This window comes from Ostrinia furnacalis, unplaced genomic scaffold, assembly GCF_004193835.3.
Source record: "Ostrinia furnacalis isolate ACB-3 unplaced genomic scaffold, ASM419383v2 OfSCF5861, whole genome shotgun sequence".
NCBI lineage: Eukaryota > Metazoa > Arthropoda > Insecta > Lepidoptera > Crambidae > Ostrinia > Ostrinia furnacalis.
This window is the reverse complement of record NW_021136100.1, coordinates 772,161-787,968: the sequence shown is the minus strand read 5'-3', so window position 1 is coordinate 787,968 and position 15,808 is coordinate 772,161. Positions and strand designations below refer to the sequence as shown.

At 34.9% G+C, this 15,808-nt stretch overlaps 1 protein-coding gene across 1 annotated transcript in view; it reads right to left on the bottom strand.

The window, feature by feature from the left end:
- The window catches only part of LOC114361618 (potassium voltage-gated channel protein Shab-like), a 43,731-nt gene that overhangs the window by 27,266 nt on the left and 657 nt on the right, over positions 1-15,808 (bottom strand). The window lies entirely within an intron of this gene.

Sequence of the window (15,808 nt, the reverse complement as noted above, 5' to 3'; positions counted from 1 at the left end):
GCCAGATGCATCCGGAGCAGGTGGACAGAAAACCGCATGCGAAATAAAACGTTCACTGAAAAATCTAATGATTATGGAAAAACATTATGTTCTCAGAAATTTTAATGCTATGCTTCCTGTGCTCGATATTACGAGTTTAAAATAAACTTAGGCTTATATTGACAGTTGTTTATTGAACACAAAATTATAGAGGAAGATTTAGGACAATGAGAAAAATCTTAACCATCCTTAACCAGGTAATGCGGAGAGATTACAAGCCACTTAATATTTAATTATACACACACACATCAATGTTACACTTCTGGAGTTAATGAAGAAGTAACATCAATAACTAACTAGATTATATTAACTCGAAGGAGTTCCCCAGAGTAGGGTTTGAAAGAAATATGGAAATAAGCGTTAGAATGGGGATAACTACTCGCTGGCAGTGCGCCAGCGCAGCATTCGCCGCGTTCCCGAAACCGCTTTCGGGAGCTTTTTCGCAAATTACACGTATGGGTCATACGTATATACTCCCGCAAAGATATTATTTGACTCAGTCACTCTCCGTGCTAAGAAGTGATTTAACTGTCACGAATCAGTGATAAATGACCCGTTTAGGGACAGTGCTTTACGAATTGGACTAGTGACAACTAACAGTTAACGCAAACATGGAAAACCCTTGAAGTTCTATAAAAAGCTTTTCGATATACTGACTGAGTAGCTGTAGCAGCTAAATCTCTATCAGTAAAGATAGTACATTAACACTTAATTGGGTCACTGTTAAACATCAGCTGGTAATGTGGATTATTCTATTCTCCATTGTCCAATAATAAAAAATTAAACTTATAACAAAATTAACAATTTTAGTCAATAACAGAGGAAAAAGTTAGAAAGGTGTCTATTCCAAAGACAAGAGAAGAGTTTTATCTCCCTTTGTTTCAGCTGCAGTGGATATTTTGTATCCGTCCCTAATAACTCGGCTCATGTAAGGCCTTTTAGGTACGACGCTCAAATCATAATATTGTGAATTTGTGATAAAGATGGCTCTTAGCTGAGACTTGTGGGAGTGGTGTACGTCAAAATATTTGTTTCATCTTTTAATAATGACTCGTCATGAGTAAGTGCTGGTATATTCACTGTGATATTTACTCTCATCGTGTTGATGATGTAAATTGGAGTTCAGTGAATCATATTTACAATTTTATAAACTTCGTACTAACCGAGCGCAATATGGTACTTTATTATGTTACCCCGAAAGCAACTAGCGATTTTAAATTAATGTGAACTAAATAAAATGTTTCAATTTTAGACAAACGAATTCCTATCCTTGAGAGAAAATGTTGAGGGTGAAGTGAATAAAGAGAAACATAAGCTCGCTCAGATCTGAAACTGTTATTAATATAACTTATTATTATTCTGTGCTATAACTAACTATGCAATACTACTCCTAATTTATTTTTATAACAATCGCCAACCTATGTATTACAGCATCTAACCAGATGTTGCGACATTCACTTTCTAGTGAGCTTTAATTAGTGCAGTGACATCTATTTGTGACGCAACGCGCATCAGAAGCCAAGTGTAACGCGCTACGTAACGTATCCGATACCGTAATAGAAGTGACGTGGCACGTGCACCGCCTGCGCCAATATACACCTTAACAACATAATATTATTATTAACTGGACGGAATCTTGAACGGGCTTTCAAACTGTCAAACAGATGCAACTCATTATTCAGAGGCAAAGGTCATCAAAAATATTATGCCTACTCAAATGCGTCGGACTAGAGACGTAGCCTAAAGAGCAAAGTGTATAAAACTGGTGGAGTGCCAGTTCTAAGCTGCCAAGTGGGTGAACTGCATCGGCAACCTGTCTCCGAGCCTCGATGTGATATCGATTTATTACGACTATAACTGTACTGATAAACATCTCAATATAAACTAGACACGAAAATAGAGAGTTACAATGTAAGAAATTCAAAATTAAATTGCGAAAACTGAGCAAATTGAGCAACATAGTGAGAACATAATTTACTGTGCGCTGAACTACTTTACGAAAATGAAATTTGTGTACTTGTTGGTACAAAACGAGAAAATAACGTGTTACTTTCAAAACATCATTATCATAACTTGCTATTCGTTCTTAAAATTCACCACAGCGACTTTACATAATATTTTATAGTTGCATTTATACAAGACGTAAGCAAGACTACGAATGCTACTGCTACGAACCGTAGCAGCATTGCTACGAGTTTCGTAGCATACTCGTAACTTAATTCGAACGCTATTAATCTTTATCTTTGTTTAAGATTCGCCTTTATCCTGACTCGTGAGTTCTCTTGCGTTAAAATGCATATATACAGATTCTTTTGATCATTGAAATACGTTTGGCCACGGCTCAGGTAATAAATTGTTGGCCTCAGCCATATCTGAAGTGAAACATCTCCGAAGGCTTCGCAAATAGGTCAGGGCTGGCGTCGGCCGAATGCCTAATGTGCGGGAAGCGTGCTGTACATCCTTAGATAAATGCATACTGCGGACTCGTAATGCTTATGTACCGGAATTTGAGTACCTATAAATACATACGAATAAAACGTAGTCTCAAGCAATCGAATAAAGTACCGTCTGCGATACTTACTGAATTAAGTACAAGTAATATTTTGCACAGGGTATTATTACCCTCCAGCTCTACTTTCCACTTGCTCGAGGAGTTCGGTTAAGCCACGTTTGATTATTACTGATTCAAGATAAATTCAAATTAGTTTTTGGTTAGTTTACAAATAGATTGGAATCTTTTATTGATCTTAGCAATGGTTTACCTTGGTAAGGACAGTGATGGATGCCTTGCATGCATTTGTATGTTAATAATGGTGGGCTCGCCGATTAATTAGGTTCTCCACATACCGAGATTACTGCCTTATCTCACATAATAGCCTGATAACTGAAGGGCTTGTCTATTTGCCGAACAACGCTTATCACGAGAGCCATGCCTATCTGAATGCACACAGCTCACAATACAAAACACATCGTTTTTACGTCATCAACCGATAAGTCGAAAGCCGTTAAGTTGTGCAAACAGAAATAGAAACATTAGTTTTAATGTGTTAAAATATTATTCCGAGTTATCGTATTCAAATGTCGCTCATCTAACTGCAAGCTATATTTTGTTCTGACTTGAAATACTGCCAAGTCGCAGATTAAATGTTTGTTGTTTCGATAGAAACACAATACAGCATTAATAAATTCCCTGGCTGTATGACAGTTTGGTTTCAAACAATACCCCGTCAGGATCTTATTGTTGAGTTTTCCTGATTTTAATTAAGAGACTGATCAGGATCTACAAAGTTGGAGCCTTTATTCACTCGTACACGTCTTTTAATAAGCAAAGAAATTCATCTGAGAGTTAGAATAAGTCTAATACTTATTAAAAATACAGGTTCGTAGAATGGATTGATCCATTTCACTTTTACTTTAAACTTAGGATAGGTAGGTATGTATAAATAATTTGCGACCTAAATACATTATCGTCTTCAATTACACCATTCATTATAATTATGAAAAGATTCGCGTAAGTAGCCTTCAATGACGAAACGCACATGGCTGTTTTTCAGCTCCGGGCATGTTCAAATTAATAGCACATGTAGTCGATATGCGTGCAGTGTGTAAACTTCCTCGATAGGTAATTAGGAGGCGGCCTTGACAAAGCGGGAGTAAACACGGCTGACAGTTGGCACCATCTCGCCCGAGTAATGGCTCCTCACGGAATGCAAACGACTCGCGATCCTAGCTCGTTCGGATCAGCAGTTACTTGCACGCTAATTTATTGACTAGACTTACTGATACAATCGTAAACACTTTTTATTCCACATTGTTGAACGGGGGAAGAAGTTAAAATGAGGTCTCTATTTATCGCTACAATATTTTTACTGTCAATATACATCTGTTCCCTAATAAATATTCGAACGAATATATCACCTTCACCCTTACTTTAGTCAAGACTGTAATAAGAATTAATGACGCATATCTAAATCGAAGTGGCAACAATACAATAAATCCTTCAGCTCTTACAAGTTGCTAACTTTCGCACCCCAAATATCCTTTTAGCGTTGATTGATGGCCGAATTATGGCTAACAAATGTGCATGTACAAGCGTGTGAGCAGCGAACGTTCGCGTCGAACCACTCGCGGTAATGGCGTCGTCGATGGGCTCCTGATGGCGTTATACTTAATGGAGCTGTTACGTGCTAGATTGCCAACGACCGCAAGGTGAGAGTTTAACCTGAACGTGAACATCAAGCCTCGCCGACAACCCACACTGGCGCACGCACAGCCACAACGGCTAAACAATCTATTGCGTGCCGTAAATATTTACACTAATTATATAAATAATTGGGTATTGCTCTTGAAATATTTACATTTTACTAATAAAAACTATGTATTTGTTTTCGTAAGATGGTTTTAGAGTCATGCAGACTTTATAAGAGATACCATAAATATAGATAGGTACTAGCCAAATCTTAAAAAAATACTCGTATCAAAATACAAAGATGGTTTATGACATTAAAGTAAGCTCCAAAAAAGTGTTGATCTTTTTAAATATTTTGTAACTTACTGTATAAACAAATCAGTAATAAGCAGTTTTTTAAGGTCAGCTAGTAAAATATAAAAACCATAATACCTATCAAAACAAAACACGTCCTGAGCAGAATCCAAAAACAATAGAGCATCAATTAAAATGGTTCACGTGACTGACACGTGACGTTTTATCTCCCGGGAACCGACAGCTGTAAATTATGTGCGATCGATTTTATGTTAAAACACTCTACGCGAGATATAGACATTCTATAAAATGTAAAATCATAAATTTCGATCGTTAGTTCACACATAAAACGCGTTTTAATATATGCTTAAAAATAGAAAAATAAAATTATTTATAATTTAGTTTTACCTTTTACCTAAGTAGTTGTTATTACATTTTAGAGGTTGATGTATTTTCATGACTTGCAATGAGTAGTAAACCAATGAAACTATTATTCTTGTATATCTACATATTCGTACTTGCCTATTTATATGGTAGTAGCTTTCCGCCCGCGGCTTCGCCCGCGTGGAAGTTTTTTCTGTCACAGAAAAACTTTATCGCACGGGTCCCTGTTTCAAAAACCGGGATAAAAACTACCCTATATCTTTTCCCAGGACTCAAAATATCTCTATGCTAAATTTAATCAAAATCGGTTCAGTGGTTTAGCCGTGAAAGCAAGACAGACAGATAGACAGAAAGACAGACAGACAGAGTTACTTTCGCATTTATGATAGTAGTATAGATACAGGATGGAAACGATAAGTCATCTCACTCGATTTATATCTAAACTAAGTAGGGGAGAGTTCGGTATATTGTACCGCCGGGTAAATTGTACCACCCTTATATTTCGTAAAGTATTTATTGAATGTCTGTAATTGCAACACTTAGCGATACACAACTAAATTCAATTAATATCGGCCAATTGGTTTTTGCCATGACAACGAACACGTGTGTTTTATTCATGGACCTATAAAAAAAGTCGGACGGATTCTCATCAACAAAATACTGTGACATTAGGATACACCAGCTTGCCTGTACGTATAGGCCGGCACGCACACATTCACACCCTGATACACCACTTCGAATGCAAACTTCACACAGTTGACTCATTTAAGCAGCGAAAAAACAACACGAATACGACATGTCTTGTGTGACGAAATTGTGTAAAAACCGTTCTGTTCGAACAAACAAAAATTAAGGAATCACATTTCACAGGCAAAATAATAATCCAATCACTTATTTCCCGACATTAAAATATTGAAATTAATTGAAATCAAACGTCATTCACTCGAAAAAATAATACGTCAAAGACTAGTGTTCTCAGTTATTTACGTGGGAAAATTACCCGAAATATGGGAAATTAATAATAATTTTAGGACTTTTTAGTTAATTATTACGCATACTATGGAAATAAAATAATTTATCATAATAATTGTGTTTTAATGGGATATATTTTCATAGGCAAATTTGATCCTTCCCAAAAATGTGGAACAGCGAAATTCAAATTTTCTTACATTGATTGCAAGTCAGTGTCAGGTTGTATGTTAAAATCTATCAGAGATAATAATAATATATTGATGATGCATAAGCTTATGATTATAATGTACACAAGATTCGTAATTTGTAACTGCGTGAATCATTTTTGATCAAGATTATGTACATACCCTGACACACTGACTTGCAAACAATGTAAGAAAATTTGAACATTGAAAATTTCGCGCCTCAACCTCACCGCATTCACCTTTCATCCTTTTAAAATGGCACGGAATAATTCTGTCTACATTTCCAAGTAACATCTGCCGATCTATGTTTTTCTTAAAATAAATGGGTAAAATGTTTTGGCTAACATGGCATCCCTAAATTCACTCACACAATAGACAAACGCCAAAATTTTGCGTCACAGTTTTGTTGCAGCGCGAGTTCCGTCCGCCTTTTTTTATAGGTCCATGGTTTTATTTTGAAAATTATTTTTTCATTGTTTTCAAGTAACTTTTGACAATGCATGTATAGTTTGTAATTTTGTTTTTAATCACAGGATGTTTCTAATATATTATTTAGAAGCGTAAATTAGTGTGGATTACAATTATTTGAAACATTTTTCGGTATTTATAAGCTATATTTTTTACCGATTTTTTAAAAGCACTATCACCTAGTCGGCTAAATTGTACCACATAAAGTTGTATGGAACTTTACCAAAGGATTTTGAATTGTTTTTAGTTAATCATATTTTGAAGTTATAATAGCGTAGTTATGTTTGACTAACAATAAATGAAAGCAAATGACTGGCAAAGTAGATTAGGTACAAGTGTGCGTTACGATAATTGAAATTACAAAACTTTTACTCAAAATCGTGATAACGTGTAAAACAATATCGATTGTCTATGTTATCAACTACTGCTCCTTTTCGTTACCTAATTTGTTAAGAATGTATCGTATAATATTTTGCCATAGTTTTTTTAAAGGCTTGAAATTTATTGAAATCCAATATAGTAACCATGTGGTACAAATTATCGAACCGGTTGGCTAAATTGGACCGAAGCTCTGAACTCGTATTTTGTTGATTTGTGCTAAATATACAAAAATTATGTTGATCAATACCTATGAAATAGTAAGTTGAATATTTTTTTCTTTAATTACCTATATACCATGAACATGAGCAAAAACAAAAGAAAACTATGTGTAAAATGGGATTGAAAAAAACTGGTCCAAATTGCCGGACTCTCCCTTAATATAAGAATCGAAAACCTGGTTACTGATTCTGAAAGTGCTCCATGAGCTCTTTCAAACGCTATAATTTTGAAACATGATGCAATATGTTTTCATCAAAGTAACGACGAAAAAGTATAAAAAGGCTTTCTGACTTAAAATTTTGCTCGAACAGGTGAGTTGCGCAAAGCCTTCAGTTCCAGAACAGTTGCTGGTTTGGCTTCATCCATGAAGCTTTCCTTTGTCCACAAAGGAAGGATTTCAACTCAACATAATTTGGATCAACATTAAAATTAGAGAGAATATCGTTTTCACAAGTAAACTGTAAACGACGTTATATAAAATGTCCACATAACCGAAGTTTTCGCCTACGATGTAGGTAGGTAGGTACCTGCAGGTGGCAAACTGAAAAGACAACCCTTCAAATTGTGCATAACTTGTACATTTCCGGCATAGAAAATTAGTCCTGACCAAGTAAGCGTGCTACGAAACCGTTGATACGTCCAATAGCTTGTATTAAGGCGCAGCTGTACTTAGTATGGGGGAGGTGCGCCGACCCGTTTCCTACCAACTTTGATAGGGTAGGATGACGCGTGCCGCACCGAAATTACACCAACTTGTGCTACGAAAACTGAATCCGAAACATCACTGTAGAAGCATTACTTTAACTCTACAAATAGTACCTACTTATTTTTTCGAACATAGAGGTCAATAAAGTTTCAGTATTTTATTCTATTTATTGGCACATTGAGCTGAATATCTTTATTTGTATTGGATTTCAGAGTGCGAAAGAATAAAGTTGCCTAATGTAGGTACTTTTGGCGTATATAAAATTTTTAAAGCTCCAGGTGACACTATCTCAAAAGATAACAGGTACAGCGATAATTGCAGAGTCCCAGGGCGGTGCACAAAGCCGCCCGCCTTTGTTCTCGCCCGCGCGCCCGCGATCAATACCCGGTACAATCCGCACAGCGTAAATACAACAGCTACATCGTTGCTTACAACATGCTATATTGTATTGGCTAAAGGTTAAGGTAGCTTATTTACTGGGTTAGTGCTGAAACTTTAACCCAATTTAATAAGCCTTTAATGCACATTTGCCAAAATCCTATGAATGGTCTTTTCAGGACATTTACGAGTAACTACATAATTTGCTTGCTAAACCGTCTTAAGCCTTAATTTTTCCAAAACCAAGTGTCTCAAACATTAATAGGTTATTTTTCTCATGTTTCCGTTGAAAAACTATTTGATAAATGTGTTTTTATGTTTGTCTCTCTGTGACAATTTCTTCTGTTTTGGCTATTAAGCCGTCCAAGATACGCGGCATATAAGCCCGTAATTAGCCGATGTCGCGCACTTCGTGCTGAATGCGAGCTTAATTAACGGCTAATGAACGAAAGCCTTCGAGGCGCCGAAGCATGCTCATCGCTTTTGTTGTTGGCGTCAGTTAGCAAACAATGTGCTCGATCTAGACTTGCAAGTGGCTCTATGTAGGCGGATATTGGTTTGTCTGGGGATAAACTACCTATTTATGACCATTATGTACCTACTTTAGTCACATTTCTACAGTTTATATTCCAGAAAAACCTGAAGATCCAAGCTGAAGATTCATAAAATACCTCTATTATATGAATGGTTCAAATGTTGAAATTCAACCATTAAAAGCCTTAAATCTATCATCATCATCATTTCAGCAATAGGACGTCCACTGCTTCACATAGGCCCCCCAAATTAAATCGAGTTTTGAGCTTGGTTCTGTACGAATTTGAATCAAAAAAGGAACTGCAATGCTAAATGCATTTACGTTCTATACTCATTCTGGTTTATTTGCAGTTCAGGTTAGGTAACGCTTGTACAAATTAAAATGCATTTCAGCTAACCCCTGGGGTTTTAGTCAAGCTGGTATCAAAGTGTGGTTAGGTAATAATATGAATATTTATACATATTTTGCATTTATGGGTACTTCTCATTTACACTCAAATTTGATGGTCACACAATAATAGTTCATAAACGGTATAAGTTAGAACAATAACTTTGAAATCAGATGATAAAATATCTATTTAGAATAATTCTAAATAGATATTTTATCATCTGATATTCTGATCTTCTATTTAGATAAAATATCTATTTAGATAACAAAATAAATTTTATCGTAATAGAAGCAAAAATAATACGAAAAAATCACATGAAACGATATTAAACGGGGTCATTTTTCGCGTTCTCATCGTGTCACACCTTCGGTTGCAATGAAATATTTGGTTACTGCATTCACAATTTTCATTCAATTTGTGTGTAGCATATACGAAAATCATCGTAATTAAATATACTTTCCACACAATAGTCAAAAAAATATCTTCTCATAATTATTTTGAATTGAGAAAGCGAAATACGTTGGTCACACGATTTTAGGTACCTAAAATCTTGAGTAATAATACAAGATTGCCGTTAAACCGAACACCATCAACCAATCACTGCGTTCTATTCGGTTAACGTCAGTCACGCTTCGACCATTGGGGAGTTGAGATAGGTCGATCGTCGCTCTGCGAAAGAAATACGTAGCTTTTTGTGATTTTCCATAGACATACCGTCGCTTGCTTGAACCATATTTTCTACCTCTAAAATTTAAACAATTTAATTGAAACTTTGCCACTGAAAACTTAACATGTTAGACTTATTTGTGTAATATTCGACTTGAACCGTTAAATTCAAATTTAAGGATAATTCATAAAAAACTAAAATTTTCGTCACCTTCGTGGCATCACCTTCGTGGTGTTTTATACACGAAGGTGATTTTAGGCCACGAAAGTGATTTCTTGCTTTGGTTTATTTTAAAATATAGTGACTGGTGTTTATATTTTTACAATATTTTAATAATAATAAATTTTATTATACGTGGTAAAGTAGAGATCAGTACAATATCAATAAATAAATAAGGGCCTCGTATTTTTGTTGTCTGTCTGGATGACTGTATGTATGTCTGTATATATGACTGTGTATCTGTTTGTAAGATAAATTTAATCTGAAGTTTGAGTTAAAAGTTGTACAACAAAAATTACGAGAATTATATAAATTACGAGGCCCTCTGGCCTAAATAAAAAATATATTTTTGTTGAGGGACTGATAATCAGTTAGTTCTTTTTTATTGAGGTTTTATTGATACTCCGTTTTTTGCTTCTTTAGCATTTCAGAATGCCACCAGTATCACCCTTAAAACCAATTGCGTAGAATCTTGAAACTTAGTAGGTGACCTAATCGGTAAAATTTTATCTTGTATTTAAGTAGGTACCTATTTATATTATGTTATTGCTATTTATCTATGAAAATAAGACAAAATATATGTTTTATAAACACATAAGAGTCATTTACAGTAGTAAAGTTTGAAAAAAATATTGCTGTGAAGTACAGAATCACTTTCGTGGCATCAAAAAATTCAAAACGTTAAAGCTTCCAAACGAGACTCACTATTTGACTGATTTACTGAGACTACAATCTTCACATCAAGCGCTACAATTTTTGTTTACAAAAAGTTGAAATAAGTTAGAAATAAAATCCGCCACGAAGGTGACGATGAGAACCGTGGCGATGAGAAATACCCTTATGTGACAAAGAATCTTCAATCTAAACATATCATTAAGATTTATTATGAATTTGACTCACATGGCAGACGTGAACCCGGCGGCAATAAAAGCATATTTTATTGTAAAAATTCGTTGTTCCTGCGAGGCATAAAATCTGTTTGTGGACGAGTTTCCCGACCATAAATGCAGGGAATGCGAACTGCCAACAACATGGCGATTGGAGACCGGGCGAACCGGGTCACCACAGAGAAGTATTTTTGCTAATATGTGAGCACAACAAAAGATAAAAAAATATAGGTATAATTTACAATGTTAAATAAAATTTTACTCCGAAAAAAAACCTGTTAAATTGTTCATTGGTAATCGGATTTTATTTCATTTACTCACGAAGCAATTCATCATTGAACTCTATAGGGACTACAATTCGTTCTTTAATCCGTTAATTAACGCTTTTACTATTTTTAGTAAGTGTCTGTTATTTCAACATGTAAGAAAACTGCTCGTTTGCCTCCTGTCACATAAAAAAAAACGTGCTCACTTCACTTAACTTTATTATTTTTAAAATTCTATCTCACCACGAAGTATTAAACTCTTTTCACTACCTACCAGTGTTTTCATATTCCCGCCAAAGGAAGAGTTTGTTTGGCACGCGTATTTGCCTGAACGCGTGCCAACCGAGGAAGAGGCCACGCGACTCTCATTTAATTACAAATACCATATAATGAATAAATTATTTCATTACCAAAACAAAAATGCTTGATACTGCTTGCACAAACATTCGTATAAATATGGAAACTTCTGTATCTGTGAGAACAATTTCTAAAATTGGAAGAGTTATAATAATCAGTATGAATACTATCATATCTGGAAAGGGTTGTTTTTAATTTAGTAAATTACTAACATTTCTCACGGGAAAACTTTTACGAAAGCCATTAGATAATTAGTTACTATTGTTTTTGAATAAAAAGCTAAGTAAGTAACCTTTGTTCAAATCAAAAGACATTACTTATCTATCGTTAACAATGATATTGAAAGGTAACACAAAAAATCTACTTGACAGTTTAAAAACTTCTGCAACCGTAACACAATGCTTAGAAAAACTACGAGTAATCAGAGGTTTTAAGTCTAGTCCGCTTCTAATTTGTTCCTCTTATTATTGCCTAATAGTTAAAACATACAGATACGTATTAGACAAAGAAAAAATTAAAGGCTTAATATTTATCTAATTTTACAACCCTATGTTTAGGCAATGTCTGCAAAGGTAAAGATTATTTCGCAAGTGGGCCGATAAATTTAGCATCTGAAAAACAACTAAAGTTATTCTAAAACTGAGATAATATTTTTCCACCCCTTCCAAACGTCTAAAGTAAACTCGTCGAAATTCGGTCAGGGCTGGCTCGTTGGACAGTTGCCAACAGAGCCTCCGATCTCGAATGAACCCGCCTAAGCGCCGCCATTTATCTCATAGGAAAACTCCTTCTCGTACCTACTTGGAATTAATCAGATTTTACACTCTGATGAAACTTCGTTACTTTGAACTATTCGGCTACCGAACCCTTACTGAATTTGTAGATTTGGATAGTTTTGTATAATGGCTACGTTTGGAAAGTTAGTCACCCGCTTCAAATGTTGTACTTGAATAATTAAGATATTTCACTGTAGCAGTACGTAATAAGGGATTTTTAAAGGTCTATTAAGCTACCCAAAATATCCTACGTACGGTGTGTAGTAATTTAATTATACATTTTAATTGTAAAAGGTAAGTACGTACATTACTTCTTGAGCTTTTAGATAAAGATAAATACCTACATACAGTTACGAGTACATACAGTTGATTGGAATGACCCCAATCTAAATTTTATCCGATGCTGCTACTAGTAAAAATCTAAATTTCTCTCTGTTATGCCGATGGTTACAATAAATAGGTATTGTTTAATACCGGATAGGTATTGTATAATAGTTTGCTATGGATAAGTTTGGAAACATCTGCAACTGGGATGTTCCCGGAGGTGTTCATCAACTTTGAGGCACAATCTAACTTTGTTCCAAACATAATTGTGTAGGTACGTTGAAATTGTTAAACATTGCCGACGCCCGTTGAGGTTGAGGAAAATTCTATTTTGAGGATAAAAGTTTTAATTCAATAAGCTTTGAACTATGTTAAATGTAGAGTTCTACTTTACAAAAACTCGACCTAAATGTACGTTGCATACTTTAAGCGTTTGTCGATTTTAAAACAATTAGAAGCTATACTACTTGTAATGTAGTGGGGTGTAGTAGTAATGAACCTAATCAATAATAGACAGACAGGTACGGCTATGGTGTCGTAAGACGTTGGATCAATATCTGAGTGGGTTGTACCCACGATACCTCGGAGTTGCACACCAATTATAGGTAACGTTACTTGCGAGGTTTGGGACAAGGAAGAGGCTCTACATTTGATAGCAAGATGATACTTTGGAACAGCAACTTATCAATTTAGCTTTATTTTTACTTGCGTAAGTGTAGTAAGTTACTACAGACCCTACGTAAAATGATGCTTGTTGAGGTTTTAATTGACAATTACTTTACTATCTACTTTTTTACATACGTTATTTTTGATACTGCAGCAACGTTAGCTTTTGTGCAATTAGGTTTCATTTGATTAATCTTTTGGGTTTGCAAATTGCTCCTGTCACGCTCAAAAGAAAAATGATCCAATTAACGGAGACACCCTTTTGATACTCCTTGGTTAACTTTGATGAAAAATCTAACATTTTTATTTTTTACTTGCCACTCGTAAGCCTATATAAGTAATATTAATTTTATAGACGTAGTCATATTATGACCCAATTAAGTTTTCCAACTGAAAAACAATTTCCACGCATACGAAATTGCAGGCTGTAAATAACTCATGAAGTACATAGTACAACTAACTATAAAGTATAAAGAGCAAATTTAGTACTACATACTTTTCTGTTTACCCCTAAATCAGAATTGAAAGTGACAATTAATGAGCAGATTAACCTAAAGATACCAAAAGATAGTAAGCATCAATAAGCCGCATCAATTATTCACGAAGCTTATTTCAACATCAATGTGTATTTCTGTGCTAATAAAACTTTTGTTTTATAGAATATTTTGTCATAAATATACATAAATATGGTATATTCCAACCAATAATAGTCTTACCCTCATACATAATTCATGGCCGAAGGCTTTAATTAATTACAATGTTCTTTACGCTTGACAGATTTTACGGCTATTCGGTAATTTCGTCAATTCTGTGGGAAACCCTTCGTCAATGTTCATTCTTGAATGTTCGACGATAGCATAATGTTTCCAACCTATTTGTTTTCCAGGAAAATGGCAATTTATTTATCGTAAAGTTTTCTCTGAATATCTAGGTGAAATCAAACCTAGCCTAGGCGCAGACTGCCGTCTTTTAGTTGGATCGGGCTTTTAATCAGTATGGACATGTATAGGTAACGTGCGCTCATTACACCTATTTGATTTTCATACAAATAAAAATCGGGCCCAGCTATCGGCCGACTAAAAATCGGTGGTCTGCGCCTAAGCTTAGTCGCTCCCTACATAACTTATATTGAATTAATGAGATTTCATGGAAAAAAAACTATCGAGGTCGCTGAAATTGCACACTGACCACAGATTTTTGTAGAATGATGTTCTGTTTACTGTCTAGGCTTCTGCAACTGAAAAGGAAAATGCAGCCTTTATAAAGTCAATTCGTTGTCCTTGAACTGATCTAATCAAAACCTACAGGGTTCTTCCTGTTGACCTACGTACAATCATGAAACTTGATAAGCTTAGCCTTTTTATTTATTTAGTTAAACTTTTTGCACAAAAGTAGAGTACTGTGGTGGACTTAAATGCCGGTTGGCGTTCTCCACCAGTCAACCACGGGTCAAGCAGAGAAAAAATTAACATGCACAAAAAATAATATATCTACTTACATAAGAATTACATTTTTATCTTAGCCTGATACTGATAGGTAGTTTTGGCTGATAAACAAGGCGTCAGCTATTGCAATGTTTAAACTAAGGAAAATAAGTAGTTCTTTTTATTATGAGTAAGTATAAAAAAAATTGAATAGTTATATTAAAAAGGAATGCAATCGCTTGCACGTCGAGCTTTTTTCATTAATGTTCTTAGATTACTAATTTACGAATTTTCATATAAATAAACAGAGAGAATATAGTTTGTCACATAGCTTATATGTATAAGCATTTGTATAATTTGATTTAAGCTTATTTACCTTTATAGAGAATACAAAAACATTTGAACGTCATTATTCATGTTTATGGTAACAACAATGAGACTGTTTGTAATGTATTTTCTGTAATGGTTTAATGCATTTATTACAACCGTACGTAATCGTACGTGAATTACGTGTAATTTCGTGCACGCAACTGTCCAGCAAACAAAGGGTGGTGGTGGAGCCGAAGGTATTTGTTCTACCGTATTTGTTGATCGAACGCGTCGGCAAATGGCTGCTACTTCGGACAAATGCTTCCGAGTGCCTACACAATGGCATCGTGTCTAAGTATCCTGCTTAACATTGGTAACTTAATGACTTCAAAAGGACTGATGCATTTTGAACTCCCGTTCCTTAGACGCTGATATTTCAATTGAAGACATTTCAGTGTTTGTAGCTTAAAAACCAAAAATATTCTTAAGTTGTAAATTAATCATCTAATGAGTTTTATGAATCCATCCCTTAAGGACTGGGCTGCAACTCTACAATACCGCAGTAAGGACAGGTCCATCCTTTTCCTCCCTTCAATAATATTAAATAGGTCTTAATTAATATATGTTTTTAAACATTTGCGGTTTACATTTGTAAAAACGATGTATAAAAACAATAGCAAAGACAGCTGATACATTTTCTTAAAATAAACTTCAGAGAATTCGTGAAAGCAAATTTTCTCACCTACATATTGCCAAACGATGTGTAAGATGCGGA